This window comes from Mandrillus leucophaeus, unplaced genomic scaffold (assembly GCF_000951045.1).
Source record: "Mandrillus leucophaeus isolate KB7577 unplaced genomic scaffold, Mleu.le_1.0 Scaffold448, whole genome shotgun sequence".
NCBI lineage: Eukaryota > Metazoa > Chordata > Mammalia > Primates > Cercopithecidae > Mandrillus > Mandrillus leucophaeus.
Genome location: NW_012104787.1, coordinates 207,098 through 224,022, shown reverse-complemented (window position 1 = coordinate 224,022; position 16,925 = coordinate 207,098). Strand labels below are relative to the sequence as shown.

Below are 16,925 nucleotides of genomic sequence, written 5' to 3'. Positions count from 1 at the left end.
ACCATGTTAGCCAGGATGGTCTCGATCTCCTGACCTCGTGATCCGCCCGTCTCGGCCTCCCAAAGTGCTGGGATTACAGGCTTGAGCCACCGCACGTGGCCTATTATATATATTTTTAAATCCCTTTAACTTTTCCTTACATAGCCAATCACAATGAGACGTGACAATGTGCTAGCAGCCCTCATTCTCAGAGCCTCCTCAGCCTTGGTGTCCACTCTGGCGGCGCTTGAGGAACCCTTCAGCCCGCCACCGCACAGTGGGAGCCCCTCTCTGGGTTGGCTGAGGCCAGAGCCTCCTCCCCTCTGCTTGCGGGGAGGTGTGGAGGGAGAGGCGCGGGAGGGAACCGGGGTTGTGTGTGGCGCTCGCGGGCCAGTGCAAGTTACAGCCGGCACCGGCACAGGTATGGGTTCAGCCGGCCGGCACATGGAGCGGCCAGCTGGCAGCGCCAGCCCAGGGCAGTGGGGGGCTTAGCACCTGGGCCACCAGCTGTGGAGGTTGCGCCAGGTCCCCCAGCAGTGCCGGCCCGCCGGTGCTGCACTCAAATTCTCCCCGGGCCCTAGTTGCCTGCCCATGGGGCAGGGCTTGGGACCTGCAGCCCACCATGTCTAAGCTCCCCACCTGTGGCCAGAGCCTCCCCGACAGGCACTGTCCCCTGCTCCATGGCGCTCGGTCCCATCGACAGCCCAAGGACTGAGGAATGCAGGCACCGCTCAGGACTGGCGGGCAACTCCGCCTGCAGCCCCGCTGCAGGATCCACTAGGTGAAGCCAGCTGGGCTCCTGAGCCAGATGGGGACTTGGAGAACTTTTATATCTAGCTGGAGGATTGTATGTGCACCAATCAGCACTCTGTATCTAGCTAATCTGGTGGGGACTTGGAGAACTTTTATGTCTAGCTAAGGGATCATAAACACACCACACACCAACCAGCACTCTGTGTCTAGTTCAGGGTTTGTAAATACACCAATCAGTACTCTGTGTCTAGCTCAAGGTTTGTAAACACACCAACTGGTACCCTGTAACTAGCTAACTCTGTATCTAGCTAACCTAGTGGGGACTTGGAGAACTTTTCCCTCTAGTACTCTGTGTCTAGCTCAAGGATTGTAAACACACCAATCAGCACTCTGTCAAAACGGACCAATCAGCTCTCTGTAAAATGGGCCAATCAGCTCTCTGTAAAGTGGATCAATCAGCGGGATGTGGGTGGGGTCAGATAAGGGAATAAAAGCAGGATGCCCCAGTCAGCCAGTGGCAACCCGCTGAGGTCCCCTTCTGCACTGTAGAAGCTTTGTTCTTTCTCTCTTTGCAATAAATCTTGCTGCTGCTCACTCTTTGGGTCTACGCTGCCTTTACGAGCTGTAACACTCTCCACGAAGGTCTGCAGCTTCACTCCTGAAGCCAACGAGACCACAAACCCACTGGGAAGAATGAACAACTCCAGATGCGCTGCGTTTAAGAGCTGTAACACTCACCACGAAGGTCTGCAGCTTCACTCCTGACAGTGAGACCACGAACCCACCACAAGAATGTCCAGACACATCTGAACGTCTGGAGGAACAAACTTCGGACAAGCCATCTTCAAGAACTGTAACACCGCGAGGATCCGCGGCTTCATTCTTGAAGTCAGTGAGACCAAGAACCCACCAATTCCGGAAACAATAACATGCAAATTCACTTATTTTGTACATTGACTTATTCTGTAAGTAGCCCTTTCCAAATGTCAACAAAAAATGGGTTTTCATTTTGCAAATTATACCCAAACTCAGTAACACTCAGTGGCTTAATTTGCTCCATAGTTCAACTTAAAATAAGTTAGCACTCATATAACTTGCTTTGTGAATATAAAATTCTTTAACTTTGTCTATCTTTTAACATAAAAGGCATTCAGAAGTATACCTCTTTTCAGACCAAAGCTCAAAATCTTGTATTTCTCCTCGATTTTGTATGACACCTCGATTAGCTCTGTAACCTAGTTTCTTACTATCTTCTACACAAACTTCCACTAAAGCCAATTTAATTTTCTTTCTTTCCATAGAACAATCTGTTTATTCTCAGCTGTCGCCCCACAATACACCATTCCTTTTTTTAAAAAACAGGGATTTTTTTCTCCTTTATCAATCAATGCATATCCATCAGCTTTCTCAAAATCCATCCCCTCTATATCTCCCTGCCTAACAGCTGACATAATCATTCTATACTCCATTAATCTTCGCTAGAATATTTTGCTACCTTATACATGCACCATCTCATGCAGTCTTTTGATCAGGGACCCTTCTCCTACTTCATTTGTTGCTGCCTCTCCCTCATCCAGTATCATGTTTGGCACACAGTAATCAATATGATTAACTGAAAAGTGAAATGGCCTTAATAAAGATTCACACATCAAATGTTCACTGAGTGTGTAGTATGTGCAGGTCACCAAGTACAAAAACCCAAGAACAGTACAAAGACACAATACATTCTATAGAAATGTGTCTTTCTGCTAGTCGCTTTACTCTTACGTCAACAACATGAGATTTTTCTCTGATTGACATTATTAATTGTGAGAAGTAGTTTTTCTCCAATGACATCAAAGTCTACTGAAAACAATTTTAGGCAATTACAACTAATATAAAAGCAATATCACCAACTTAAACTCCTCCCACCACGAAGGTAATACAACTATTTTCTTTTTTTAAAGATTTTAAAATTTATTTTGTTTTACTTTATTGTAGAGACTGGGTCTTTCTATGTTGCCCAGGCTGGTATCAAACTCCCGGGCTCAAGTAATCCTCCTGCCTCAGCCTCCCAAAATGCTGGAATTGCAAACATGAGCCACCTTGGAGTGCAAAAAACCAAGAATAATAATGCTTTATTATTTACATTACCTCATAGATCTATTTGAAGAAAACATAGTCAACTACTCCCAAAGCCCATAAACATACAATTACCAAATAGTCATTAAGTCTAAAATCAGCAAAGGTTTACTGTAATTCTTTCCTGTAACTTCACCCAAAAGTCTTTGCCAAACTCCACAATAATCCAATAGTATGAAATGTATGCCTCCAGCCATTATGGAATAACTGGTAACAGATTTACCCTCAGATGGTAAGCAACTGCAAAACCACACAAAAATACATGACCGTTTCCAGACAGTGAACAACAATTAGTATAGATCTGTGTTCCCTGAAACAAGAAAACAAACATACATAAGGCCTATGACCACACTGGCTTTCTGCCTAGAGACATGTTCTAGATACCCTTGCCAACAGGGAAATTCAAAGCAGAATACAGCAGTTCTGCTAACTTGAAAAGAACGGAGTTTGGAACAGTGGAGGTGGCAAGAATTACTAGAATAATATACCAGAAAGGAGAAACTTAAGCAGAAAAAAGCTACAGATACGTACATTGGGGTCTACTTGAGTCGTCAACTAAATACTAATCTACACATGCTTAGGGTGAAATTCCATAAAGTCAGACAAAAACATCTGCCAGGAGGTAAAATATGAACAACTCTGGGTTGACACTGAGCTCGGAGACATCTGAGTTCCATCCAGCCACAGTAGAGACATCTCTTTACACTCTAGGCAATAGGTACAGACCTCAGGAGGGCTAAATTTGTCCTAGAATAAAGATTACTCTGTAATGATCCCAACAGAGCTTAAAAACAAGTCTTGAATGGACAATATGATCCTCAGTTTAACATCTGTAACCAACAGCCAGAATGGAAAAGTCTCATAATTCATGAAGCATAAACTATTCAGAAAGGTTTTGCCTAGTAGTCAGGAAAATTAAGTGGTTACACTTAACAAAGATTAAAAGCAATACCTAAAAGTTAAAAAAACACTTTCAAAGAGCTTCAATACAGACCAGGAAAAAGTTCAAAAAATATCTACAGGCACCGGGGCTGGTGGTACGCACCTGCAGTCCCAGCTACTCTGGAGGCTGCAATAGGAGGATCACTTGAGCCCAAGAGTTGAATACTGCCATGGGCTATGATCATGCTACTGCACTACACTATTGCCCAGGCAACAGAGCAAGACCCCATCTCTTAATAAAAAAATAAAAATAAAAATAAAGAATATAGGAATATAAAAATGTCCAGCACCCAACAAGGTACAACTTACAATGTTTTATTTTACATGCCTGATATGCATCAATTAATTAACAAGCAGGTTAAAAAAATTAAGGCAAGAAAATATAGCCAAAAGGAGAGCTATCAATCAATCAATCAAAACCAACCCAGAAATGACAGGGTTGGTAGAATTAGGAGACTAGGACATTAAAAGTTATTATATATCTGTTCCATGTGTACTAAAAGCCAGAAGAAAGGTGAAGTATATTAAGTAAAGACACAGAACAAAAAAGACCCAAGTTGAACATCTAGAAATAAAAAGTAGAAGGTTGGAGGTCCTCTACCTGACACACCTGTTGAATTATGAAGTTTTTTTGTCTGATGGATTCAGGCCCTATTCCTAGCCACGTGTGAGCTGAGTATTGTATTATTCCCTTCAATTCATTTTCGGTAGTTCTTCAGCAGCTTCCTGTAGTTTCCTTACAGGCATATATTGATCACTAGTCAACTGAATTCTTGAAAGGAATTTCTACAGATCTGTGAAGTTCTGTCTCTTGCAGCTTTCTCCTCTCTCGTACTCTACCTTGTGAACTCTAGCTGCCTTGGCCCCCCAATCTCCCAGCTAGCTCCACCTCTTCAATACAGAGAAATCTCTAGGCTCCTTCTGGGTTCCACTGCTTTGTTCCACCCCTACAAACTCTCTCTAGGTGGGAGCTAGAGCAACTGCATGATCTCGCCTAATTTGTTTCCCATTCCTTGGGGATCAATGTCTTTTGCTGCTTGATGGCAAATGTCTTGAGAACTGTTGTTTCATTATTTTGTACCATTCTTTAGTTGTCTTAGGTGCAAAGACCATCCCTGTTAGTCCATCTTATCTGGAAACACTGTATTTTTAAAGGGGGACTATGAACTAAATTAACTTTGTGACAGCACTAAATGCTGAAATTTCCTAAATATTAGATGTATTCAATAAATACCACTTATATGTCAATATGTTATCCTAAAGCGAAGAAGCATAAATAGGATCTAAGAATCAGAAGGAACTCATATGAAAACAAAGTATTACCACAGGGGAAACAAAGTATTTAAGAAATGCATATTATTGACAGGAATGGGGGACAGAGAAATTCTAGGTAGAAAATGGCAGGTCCCCAGTAAAACCTCACCCTCAAGCCAAAAAGTCTAAAACCGTGGCCTAAAGTGAGAATTTATATCCCTGTTTTCTGGCTCAAATGTTGCCTTTTCCTAAACCACCCACAGCCCTGCCCCATCCCATCCTGTGCCTATGAAAGCTCCAGACTCAGCTGGTAGACAAGACCACAGCTGGACATCAGAGAGAGGCGGCTTGACTTCAGAAGGACAGCTTGATGGCATTACTACACAGAAGAATCTGGCCGGAGGTGGTTGAACTTCCCAGGGGAAGATTACCTACCCACCCTGTCCCCTTTCTTCCATTTCCGCTGAGAGCCACTTTCATTTGCAATAAAATCCCCTGCATTTACCACCTTTCAATTCATTCATGCAACCCCATTTTTCCTGGGCACCAGACAAGAGCTCAGGAGCCACAAAAGTGTGGATACAAAAGGCTTTCACACTGGCCCTTTGCCCTCACTGGCAAAGGGCAGCCACCTCACACAAAAAGGCAAAGGGTCCACTAAGCTGTTAACACTTAAGCTGTCCACGGACAGCAGAGCTAAAAGAGCACTGTAACACACCCTCTGGGGCTTCAATAGTCACAGTTACTCACTTCTGGACACTGCTGTGGGGCCTGCACAGAGTTCACTCCTGCTGTGGCTAAAGCATCTGGCCGGTTCTGGCACCCACTGATATGCACACTCCCTCCTGCAAGGGGTAGAATGCAGTGGGTTCGAGTGAGTGGAGGTTGAGCCCTCTGACGCCAAAGTGGCCGGCTGGTTCCAGCACTCATTCACCCCAATTCCCACACCCGTTCACTTGCGCGCTCCCTTCCACAAAGAGTTAAGAGTGGTGGGCTGGGGCCCGGCACAGTGGCTCACGCCTGTAATCCCAGCACTTCGGGAGGCCGAGGTGGGTGGATCACGAAGTCAGATCATCAAGACCATTCTGACTAACATGGTGAAATCCCGTCTCTACTAAAAATACAAAACATTAGCTGGGCGTGGTGGCAGGCCCCTGTAGTCCCAGCTACTCGGGAGGCTGAGGCAGGAGAATGGCATGAACCCAGGAGGCGGAGCTTGCAGTGAGCGCCACTGCACTCCAGTCTGGGCAACAGAGTGAGACTTTGTCTCAAAAAAAAAACAAAAACAAAACAAAACAAAAACTGGTGGGCTGGGTAAACGAGGCACCCCTGTTGCGAGTCCCACAAAGGAGTCAGGGAAATATCCTGCTTCATTATGTAATAGAAAAAAATGATCAACCAAGAAAGTTTACTTTCATGATAGCTGAATATCAACAGCATCCAAAGAATAAACAATATCCAGTAATCAGCAATAAAAACCCAATGTAAGAAAAATCCCATTTTAGAAAAGATACAAACTGAAAGATTTCTCTGAGAAAAAATAAATATACCTGAAAAGATACAACCAAGAGTGCAGCACATAATAACATATCCATGTCAAATATATGGAAGAAATTATTCACTTAAGAAGAAATGCTATACTTGCTTACCATTAGTGGCACTAGAATTCATTCGAACATTACAAGATTTGCTGTAGATTGTACATGAACATAATAAAGGAAGAGAAGCAAAACAGTAAGTAGAAGTCTTCAGGAGAAATAGAATACCTATAGAACTAAATAAACATGTTATCTCCATGATGGAAAAAAGAAAGTATAGAGAAGGAAAGATCTGTTAGATTTTAAAATAAAGAAGTACAAAAAAAGAGGCTAGGAATCACAGATTTTACTTTCAATCTGTAATGCTGAACAGAGTCAGTCATTTTTACCCACACTGTTAGGAAGAAAGAAGACTGTGAGCTAAACTGAACATACCCTAGGTGAAGAAAAACAGTAAATGGCCCATTGAGTCTCATCTTTAAAGAAATACATCTTATTCTAAAAAAGGAAACCACACACACATGCATACAAATACACATAAAATCACATATGAAATGAAGAAGAAAACCAAAGTCATGGGAAAACATTTTTAACAGATGACAAAAACAAACTTTCATCAGTGGTGAAATTGGTCACTTTTAAGAAAAAGAGGAAAGTACTGTGTTGATAATAAAAGGGCTATTTACCCATAAAAAGTGAAAGCTATAAACATGTTTAAAAAGCTAAGTATGACTCAGGCACTACTGAGTCTCGTAACACTGATTGTCCTAAGGTCATTCTAGGTTTCCCCAAAGCTGGACTTCAAACAGGGAGATGCTTCAACCAAGAAAGTGAGCTTTCCACAGTGAAATAGGGTAAGGTAGGGGTGGGAACAGCCTGGAAGAGGCTGCTCACCATAGTATGGGGTATGCTGCTCACGGCTAAGGTAAAAAAGCAGTAAGGCAGGACCTCAATGTCTTCTAGCTATGGGCCAATGTTAAGAGAGAAAACACAAGAAGGATGAAAGCCTCAGAGAAGAAAAGCACACTGACAATGGTATATTGCTTCCTTTCCTTCTTTCTCTGTAGTGTTGATATTCTAAGTGACTCCAGTATATCAACAGAAGCTGCATTCTTTCTATTTTGGCAAAAAGAAAAATAGTTAAGGTAGGTGATAAATACTAACAAAAACTAGAGACTAAAATGGATTCTAGGAATAAGTGAAAAAAACAAAAAAGTCTGTTTTGTCCACTATTTCAACAAAAATGAATTCATCATTGTAAGACTGTCAAACTCATATTTATTGGTAAGCAACTGTTTCCTATAATTATTCTGACAATTAACATTACTTTACAGTAAAATAAGTTATAACTAATTTATTCACTACTCCCCCTCCTTTGGTGAAGTTGTCTACATCATCAACATAAACTAGTACGAAATCAACTATGTTAAATTTTGTCTAGTTTCTTACCAATTAAAAGGGTCTATTTATTTATTCATAATGGTCTAGGTAAATCTGTCCTAAATTTGTAAGTTCTATTTGACATTACAAAATCAATTACCTTGTTTTCTTCCTCCTTCTCAAACCAGGCTAATATGCCAAAAATCACTAAAACAATTTAAGTGATTTCTGTCATCCTTAATTCATAAATTTATTCATATAAATAGCTGTGTAAAATCACCTAAAATAAAAAATAATCTGAAAATTATAAAGGAAAATTGTATCAGTATATATTACAATCAAGATGCTTTTATAGTCATCCTTTCAGTTAGTCTGAAATAAGAAGGTAAAATACCAAAATTTCTGTTACAATACCATCACTCTTTCTAAATTCCCATGGGACACAGTTTGAATTTATAAATCCTTTTCAACTTCCTATACATTGTAACTGGTTGTTTTTCCCACCCCATCCCCAAAAGATTGGGCACACCATGAGAACAGAGCCTATATCTATTCACCCTTATATCCCTTAGTGGTTTCTAGCACACTACATTAACACATATTATATTTAGTATTTTCTACTCACCAATATCCCTTCTACCTATCTCACAAGGATATTGCAAGGATCAAATAGTACAATATTTATGAGAATATTGTGCTTGAAATATTGTGCGGATATCAGATGTATTTTATTTCATTATTGTCTATGATTATTCTAAATCTTAGCTGGCAAGTAGTGATATGCTATAGGGAATGAGAACAGAACAAATGATCCTTCTGATAAGTATGAGTTTGATGGTTGCTCCATTGCCTCCTTTATTCCACCCCCCATTCTATAGGTTCTAGACCCACTTAACTCATGACCAAAGCTTTCATCACCCTCTACCCACATCATCCCAGCACTCTTCACCACACCACAAACATCATCTGGTGTTTTTATGGTTTCTAGTACCAGCTGCACTTCCAGTTCTCAATCTATAGTTCATAACCATTGGATTTTTTTAGCTACTATCTCTAAGCTATTTCTTAGTGGGTAAGATAAAGAGGTAGAATCAACAGGTCAGGGGTCTTATGACCTAACACTATCCCTGTGATACTGAATAAATCATATCTGTTTCTGTGCCTTTATAATAAAAACACCAATATAAATATGTCACACTGCCTTAGTTGCACTAATTTAGGTAGGATATGAGGAGCCCAGGATCTGGTTATCTATCGTGCCTTTCAAGAACACATTCTGGCATTGAGAAACTAATCCTGAAACAGAAATGGAAGAGGCTTAGTACTAGTCCCAGCTCTAAACAGTAATTTACTATGTGATCTCGGAAATAACATATCATGTCCCTAGACTTCTAGATATTCTCCTATAATGAAGGAACTGGAATAAATTTTAAAGGTCTCCTCCAGATCTAAAATTCTGAGATGAGAAGCCTACACTGCCACCTTCCAGGGGCCATTAGAATTTTTCAGCTTGTATTTCAATCGACCTTTACCACTTGCTACTAAACATGCCAAAAACATTCTAATAATTCAATCAGACAAGATACCATTTGAAAAAGTGGTATCTTACCTAGCATTGAAAAAATGGTATCTTGTCTGGTTGAAGAAAAAGAATTTTTAGAAGAAAATATTTTATATAATCTTTGTCAAAACATTCCTTTCCAATCCAAAAGTCCTTTTCCTTCATTATTATAAAATAAAGGTATTTTCCTATAACGCTTCAACATAAAATGTACAACGATTACACTGCACCTTGATTTACTGGAAACTAAAAAATACAGCTTCCATTCACCAACAAACTCAAACAAAATTTACTTTCTTTTGGGTTTTTTTTTTTTTTTTTTTTTGAGACAGAGTCTCCTTCACTGTCACCCAGGCTGTAGTGCAGTGTGGGACATCAGCTCTCTGCAACCTCTGCCTCCCAGGAGCAAGTGACTCTTCTGCCTCAGCCTCCCAAGTAGCTAGGATTACAGGCATGCACCACCAAGCCTGGCTAATTTTTTGGTATTTTTAGTAAAGACCAGATTTCACCATGTTGGTCAGGCTGGTCTTGAACTCCTGACCTCAAGTGATCCACCCACCTTGGCCTCCCAAAGTGCTGGGATTACAGGCAAGAACCACCATGCTCAGTGCAAAATTTACTTTCTAACACCGGTCCAGGACACCTACAGCACTTTATATTTAATATTTTTCTTAATTTAAAAATGGTTTCAGATTAACAGAAAAGTTGCAAATGGTACAGACAGTTTCTATACACCATGTACCCAGATTCCCCTATTGTTAAAACCTCACACTGCCCTGGTACATTTGTCACAATTAACAAAACAATGTTATTATTCATTAAACTCCATAATTTATTCAAATAAATATACTAAACATCCAAAAATAACTTCCAGCCAGGTACAGTGGTGTTCACACCTGCAATCCCAGCACTTTAGAGAGGCCAAGGCAGGAGGACTGCTGGAGCCCAGGAGTTTGAGACCAGCCTGGGCCACGCAGGAAGACTCTATATCGACAAAAATTTAAAAATTAGCCGGTCATGGTGGCACATATCTGTGGTCCCAACTACTTGGAAGGCTGAGGTGGGAGGATTGCTTGAGCCTGTGAGGTTAAGGCTGCAATGAGCCAAGATTTCAGCCCCGCAGTGAGCCAAAATTGCACCACTGCACTCCAGCCTGGGCAACAGAGCAAGACTCTGTCTCCCCACAAAAAAAAAAAAAAAAAAAATTCCAAAACAAAAAGCAAAACTTTTTTTAAAAAAGATGAGAACATACAACATAATGAAAGATACATAAATAGAATATATGCAGAAGATATAATAATTGTCTGAAGTAAGATTAAGCATATCAATGTCAATAATAAATTCAAAGAGCTTAACTCCTCTATTGAAACAAGATTTTCAGATTGGCTCAGAAAGTAAAACCAATAGTACGCTATATACAAGGGCATACACCTAAAACAAAGTAATTAAGAAATATAAAAAGGAAAAAAGAGGAACAAAGGTATAACAGGCAAATATGGCCAGGTACGGTGGTTCACGCCTGTAATTGCGACATTTTGGGAGGCCAAGGCGGGCAGATCACTTGAGGTCAGGAGTTTGAGACCATCCTGGCCAACACGGTGAAACCCTGTCTCTACCAAAAATACAAAAATTAACTGGGTGTGGTGGTGGGTGCCTGTAACCCCAGCTACTCGGAAGACTGAGGCAGGAGAATCACTTGAACCTGGGAGGCGGAGGTTGTAGTGAGCCAAGATCGCGACATTGCACTTAGGCCTGGGAGACACAACAACAATCCGTCTCAAAAAAAAAAAAGAAAACAGGAAAATACAATCAAAAAGAAAATACGGGTTATGATCTTAATACCTCACAATGTAAAATTCAGGCCAAAAAGCATCTAACAAGACAAAGGAGGACACTTCTTTATGCTGAAGGCCAAATTAACAATGAGGAAGAAAAATCAGTTATGAATATCTATTAACCAAAGAGCATGGTCACAACCTTGCAAAGCAAAAATCTATAGTAGATGCATGGAGAAATTAATGGAAACAGAATAATAGCAGGTAAAGCAATAGACGACCTAAGTAACACAATCAATAAGGTAGATTTTACTATATTGTATTTATTATATTGAGTTTTATATTCTGATAGAGAATACAACCCCATTTCAAGTAGACACAGGCTAATTCACAAAAATTGGCCATATATATGGTCATAAATCTCAATAAGTTCAAGAGTAGAAATAACACAAACTACCTATGAATATACACACAATGCAATGCATCCAGAACTGTAAGAAAATAAATTTCTGTTGTTTAATATCATCCAATCTGTTGTATTTTGTTATGGAAGACTAATACAATTACAGACCAATATCTTCCATGAACAAACATACAAAAATACTTTAACAAAATATCAGCTAATAATATTATAATATAATAAAATCTGGCAATATAGTAGTTCCCCCTTATTCACAGGGGTCCAAGACCCCCAGTGAATGCCCGAAACTGCAGATACTTCCAAACTCTATACACCATGTTTCGTTTCGTTTTGTTTTTTTGAGACGGAGTTTCGCTCTTGTTGCCCAGACTGGAGTGCAATGGTGTGATCTTGGCTCACTGCAACCTCTGCCACCCGGGTTCAAGCGATTCTCCTGCCTCAGGCTCCTGAGTAGCTGGGATTACAGGAGTACGCCACCACGCCTGAATAATTTTTGTATTTTTAGTAGAAACGCGGTTTCACCATGTTAGCCAGGCTGGTCTCGCACTCCTGATGTCAGGTGATCCACTTGCCTCGGCCTCCCAAAGTGCTGGGATTATAGGCATGAGCCACCACACCCAGCCCACCATGTTTTTTTCTATATATACACACTGTACAATATGCATACAACGGACAAAGGGATAATTCAGTCCTGGGCAGGGCGGCACGAAATTTCATCATGCTACTCAGAATACAGTGAAATTTAAATTTAAAATGTATGAATGGTTTATTTCTGAAAGTTTCCATGTCATATTTTCAGACTTCAGCTGATCACAGGTAACTAAAACCATGGAAAGCAAAACTGCACAAGAGACTACTGTATTAAGCATTTATCCTGGCTTTTTAGAAGGAGCTGTAATATACTCTCAATTGACAAGGAAAAGCTACTTATTATAGAAGAATAATAAACACTGAAAAAAATATTACAATTTTTAAAATCATCATTTTGTAACTCCCAATTAATTAATTCAAGCAAGTATCATCAATGAATGTTCAAAACATTACGTAAAGGATAGTTAGGGAACAGACTTTTAGGAGATTGTCAAAGTAGCCTCCCATAATTTTACTTGCTAAATTGCAGAGATAAATGTTCCTTTACAATGGAGAGATCTAGTGGGTCACCATAGTAACCAAGTTATCAAACTTAACATCCCCACCAGTGGAGAAATGACTTTATGTGCTTTGTAATACCACAGTATCATCTACAAAGTGTCTTGCCCAAAACTGTTTAATGCAAATGAAGCAAGCCTACCTTCCATCTACAAGTATATAAGAAACAGAAAAACCACAAGAAAATAAGTCAAGAATGTGTGACATTATATGAAACAATCAGCCTGGTCTCTTCGGAAAATAAATCTCATGAGTTACAAAAATTAGGGTGACTTCTCCAGAGCACAATAAACTGAAGATCCTTAACGACCAAATGCAATGTATGAGACTTGATCAGATACTGTTTGAAAAATACACATTTAAAAGATGTTCAGGGAGGCTGGGTGGCTCACGTCTGTAATCCCCACACTTTGAAAGGCCAAGACAGATGGATCACCTGAGGTCAGGAGTTTGAGACCCGCCTGGCTGACATTGCAAAATCCTGTCTCTACTAAAAATATAAAACTTAGCCGGGCGTGCTGGCACATGCCTATAATCCCAGCTACTCGGGAGGCTGAGGTAGGAGAATCACTTGAACCTGGGAAGCAGAGGTTGTGGCGAGCCAAGATCATGCCACTGCACTTCAGCCTGGGCAACAGAGCAAGACTCTGTCTCAAAAAATATAAATAAATAAATATATATAAAAAGATGTTCAGGGATAACTAAAGAAATCTGAATTACTATTCAATGATATTAGGAAATTATTACTTTTCTTAGCTGTGATGATGATATCCTGGTTACAAAAGAATGTCCTATTTTCAAGTGATGTATGCTGGAGTATTTAGGGATGAATCACATTTTCGACTTTTTTCAAATAGTTCAGCAAAAAAAAGTGTGACACATACATACAAAGAGACAGACATAAAGACAATAAAGTGGCTGGGTGCCATGGCTCATGACTGTAATTCCAGCATTTGAGAGGCCAAGGCGGGTGGATCACTTGAGGTCAAGAGTTTGAGACCAGCCTGACCAACATGGTAAAACCCCATCTCTACTAAATACAAAAAATAAGTCAGGCGTGGTGGTGCATGCCTGTAATCCCAGCTACTTGGGAAGCTGAGGCAGAAAAATCGCTTGAACCCGGAGTCGGAGGTTGTAGTGAGCCGAGATTGCGGAACTGCACTCCAGCCTGGGCAACAAGAACAAAACTCCATCGAGAAGAGGAGAGAGCAGACAGAGAAGAGAGGAGAGAAGAGAACTTGGTACACAGTTACTACTCTTTCCATTTTTCTTTCAGAGGAGGGGAGGGGAGGGAAGGAGGAGGAGGAGGGGGAAGAGACAACTGGGTATACAGTTACTACTCTTTCCATTTTTCTTTCAGAGGAGGGGAGGGGAGGGAAGGAGGAGGAGGAGGGGGAAGAGACAACTGGGTATACAGTTACTACTCTTTCCATTTTTCTTTCCTCATTTCATCCTGGTCTGAAAAATAATGTCCTTATTTTATAGTTGAGAAAACTGAGGATCAGTGAGATAAGTAACTTCTCTCACATAGTTCAATGTCAAAACCAAGACCAAGATCCAAATCCACTGCGCTACAGCCTGGGCAACAAAGCAAGACCACATCTTAAAAAAAAAAAAAAAAATCTCCTATCTTTCATTCACAGCTCTGGGTTTTCTTTACGCCATGAAGTTACTGGCCAATCTTACATAAATTATATTATAAAACAAGCACCCTCAGGAAGAAAGGTTAAACTGAGGAAAGAAATAACAAAGTTAGTTCAAATAATTAGGAAAAAAGTTTAAGCCTACATAACATACAGTAAGAAAATATCCTTTAGATATATTTCAGTTTTTTGGTTTTTCAGGTTTTCTTGAGACAGAGTCTCACTGTCACCCAGGCGAGAGTGTAGTGGCACGAACACAGCTCACTGCAACTTCTAACTCCTGGGCTCAAGTGGTCCTCCCACCTCAGCCTCCAGAGGACTTAGGACTACAGGCCCATGTCACCACACCAAGTTTTTAATTTTTGGTGGAGACAGGATCTTACTCTATTGTCCTAGCTAGAATACTGTGGCGTGGTCATGGTTCACTGCAATCTCAAATTACTGGCCTCAAGTGATCCTCCCATCCTGGCCTCCCAAAGTGATGGGATTATAGGCATGAGCTACTGAGCCCAGTATAGTCGTTCTTAAAAGCGTTGAAAAATCATTTTATAACCAAGTATATATTCCATTTATACAATCTTTTTAAGTAGAATATATCCCAATGAATGCCACAGCTTCTTTGATTTGCAAACAGAATATCAAAGTAAAGTCCTTAAGGCTGAAGTTACTACTAGTTGCTAACCAATTTTCCTTTTGTAGGACCCAGATACTCAATCTCACATATACTGTTTTTAAGTTGATTTCAAGTTGTTGTTGCCTATGATAAAATAAGAGATATGTAAGTCATATTCTACTAAAAATATCCTGGATTATATGTGAATCATAACTTTGCCATTCAATTTTTATTATACCCTGAACTTTAACCCCACCAAGCCAGAAATAATAAAACTAAAGTTCATCTTGGGAGAGGGGAGAGACAGCTAAGATGATACTCATTTCTCCCCCCTTCTTAATCAGCCCTCAAACTAAACGATCAAACACAGTATTCCCCAATATTTTTGGCACTAGGGACCAGATTTGTAGAAGATAATTTTTCCACAGACCTGGGGGACAGGAGGAGGGGTGGTTTTGAGATGATTCAAGCACATTCCATTTATTGTATACTTTATTTTTTATTATTACATTGTAATATGTAATGAAATAATTTTACAACTCACCATAATGGAGAATCAGTGGGAGCCCTGAGCTTATTTTCCTGCAACTAGATGGTCCCATCTGGGGATGACAGGAGACAGTAACACATCATCAGACTTTTAGATTCTCATAAAGAGTGCACAATCTGGATCCCTTGCATGTGTGTTTCACAACAGGGTTCATGCTCCTATGAGAATCTAATGCCATCATTGATAACAGGAGGCAGAGCTCGGGCAGTAATGCAAGCAATGGGGAGCGACTGTAAATACAGATGAAGCTATGCTTGTTCACCCACTGCTCACTTCCTGCTGTACAGCTCAGTTCCTAATAGGCCATGGACTGTGATACCAGAATTAGGGACCCCGATCTAACACATACTATTAAAATTCTACTGTTGGTGAAACATATAACGTCCTTTATTTTTACTTTTCCCAAACTGGCAAAACACTTTTTCTCAAAGCTAATTCACAAAATGTTCAAATGCAAAAGAAGAAAAAAAGGTTAAAATTCCAAGAGTTGGTAAAACAGTTTCTACTGAATGACAGCTTAAGATTATAGACAATATTCTATTTTTGTGATGATGTTCATCTCTCATGACTCATGATCCAAATTAATAAATTCTCTATCTTCTTTACCCTACACTACCACAAACTTTGAAAACAATACCACCACATCAACTAAAAAGACATTCATACCATTTCTCATTTATTTCCTTTCAGGCTAAGCAATTCATTCAATTTTTATAATTTTAAGTTGTTTCTTTTAAAAGACTAAAATATGCTTGTATCACGTCTTTGTCAGGGCAAATCTCAGGTGAGACAAAAAGATTTAATTCATAAAATTAGCTATAATTCAATATTGTAAGAGATGCTTACCTTAGATGCTAAGACCACATTCAGGGTTCATGGCCTGGGAAGACCACAATAAAAATCTTAACCATGATTCTTCTAGTGCCTCAATATACTCAAAGGTCAGAGCATTTTTACTAAATGTGCCTCTATGAAAAAAAAAAAAAAAAAAAAAATATGGTTCTTAGGTGAGTCTCAGAGCAGAAGACCAGTCAATTCTTGAAAGAAGGAACAGGAGGAATTTATCCTTTAAAATAAGTACTTTCTAAAGAAGCCCACATACACTTTCTTTGCCCTTGCTTAGTCAGAGTCCCATAAGATACGTACTTAAAACCAAACGATAATTCAAACCCAAAAACTAAAACTCTTTTAGATAAGGGACAGAACACCTATGGGAAGTGGGTTTACAACCCAGTTAATAATGGTC

General features: G+C 39.9%; 1 protein-coding gene across 4 annotated transcripts in view; it reads right to left on the bottom strand.

Annotated features, from left to right (window-relative positions):
- Positions 1 to 16,925, bottom strand: part of FUT8 (fucosyltransferase 8 (alpha (1,6) fucosyltransferase)) — a 337,429-nt gene that overhangs the window by 276,141 nt on the left and 44,363 nt on the right. The window lies entirely within an intron of this gene.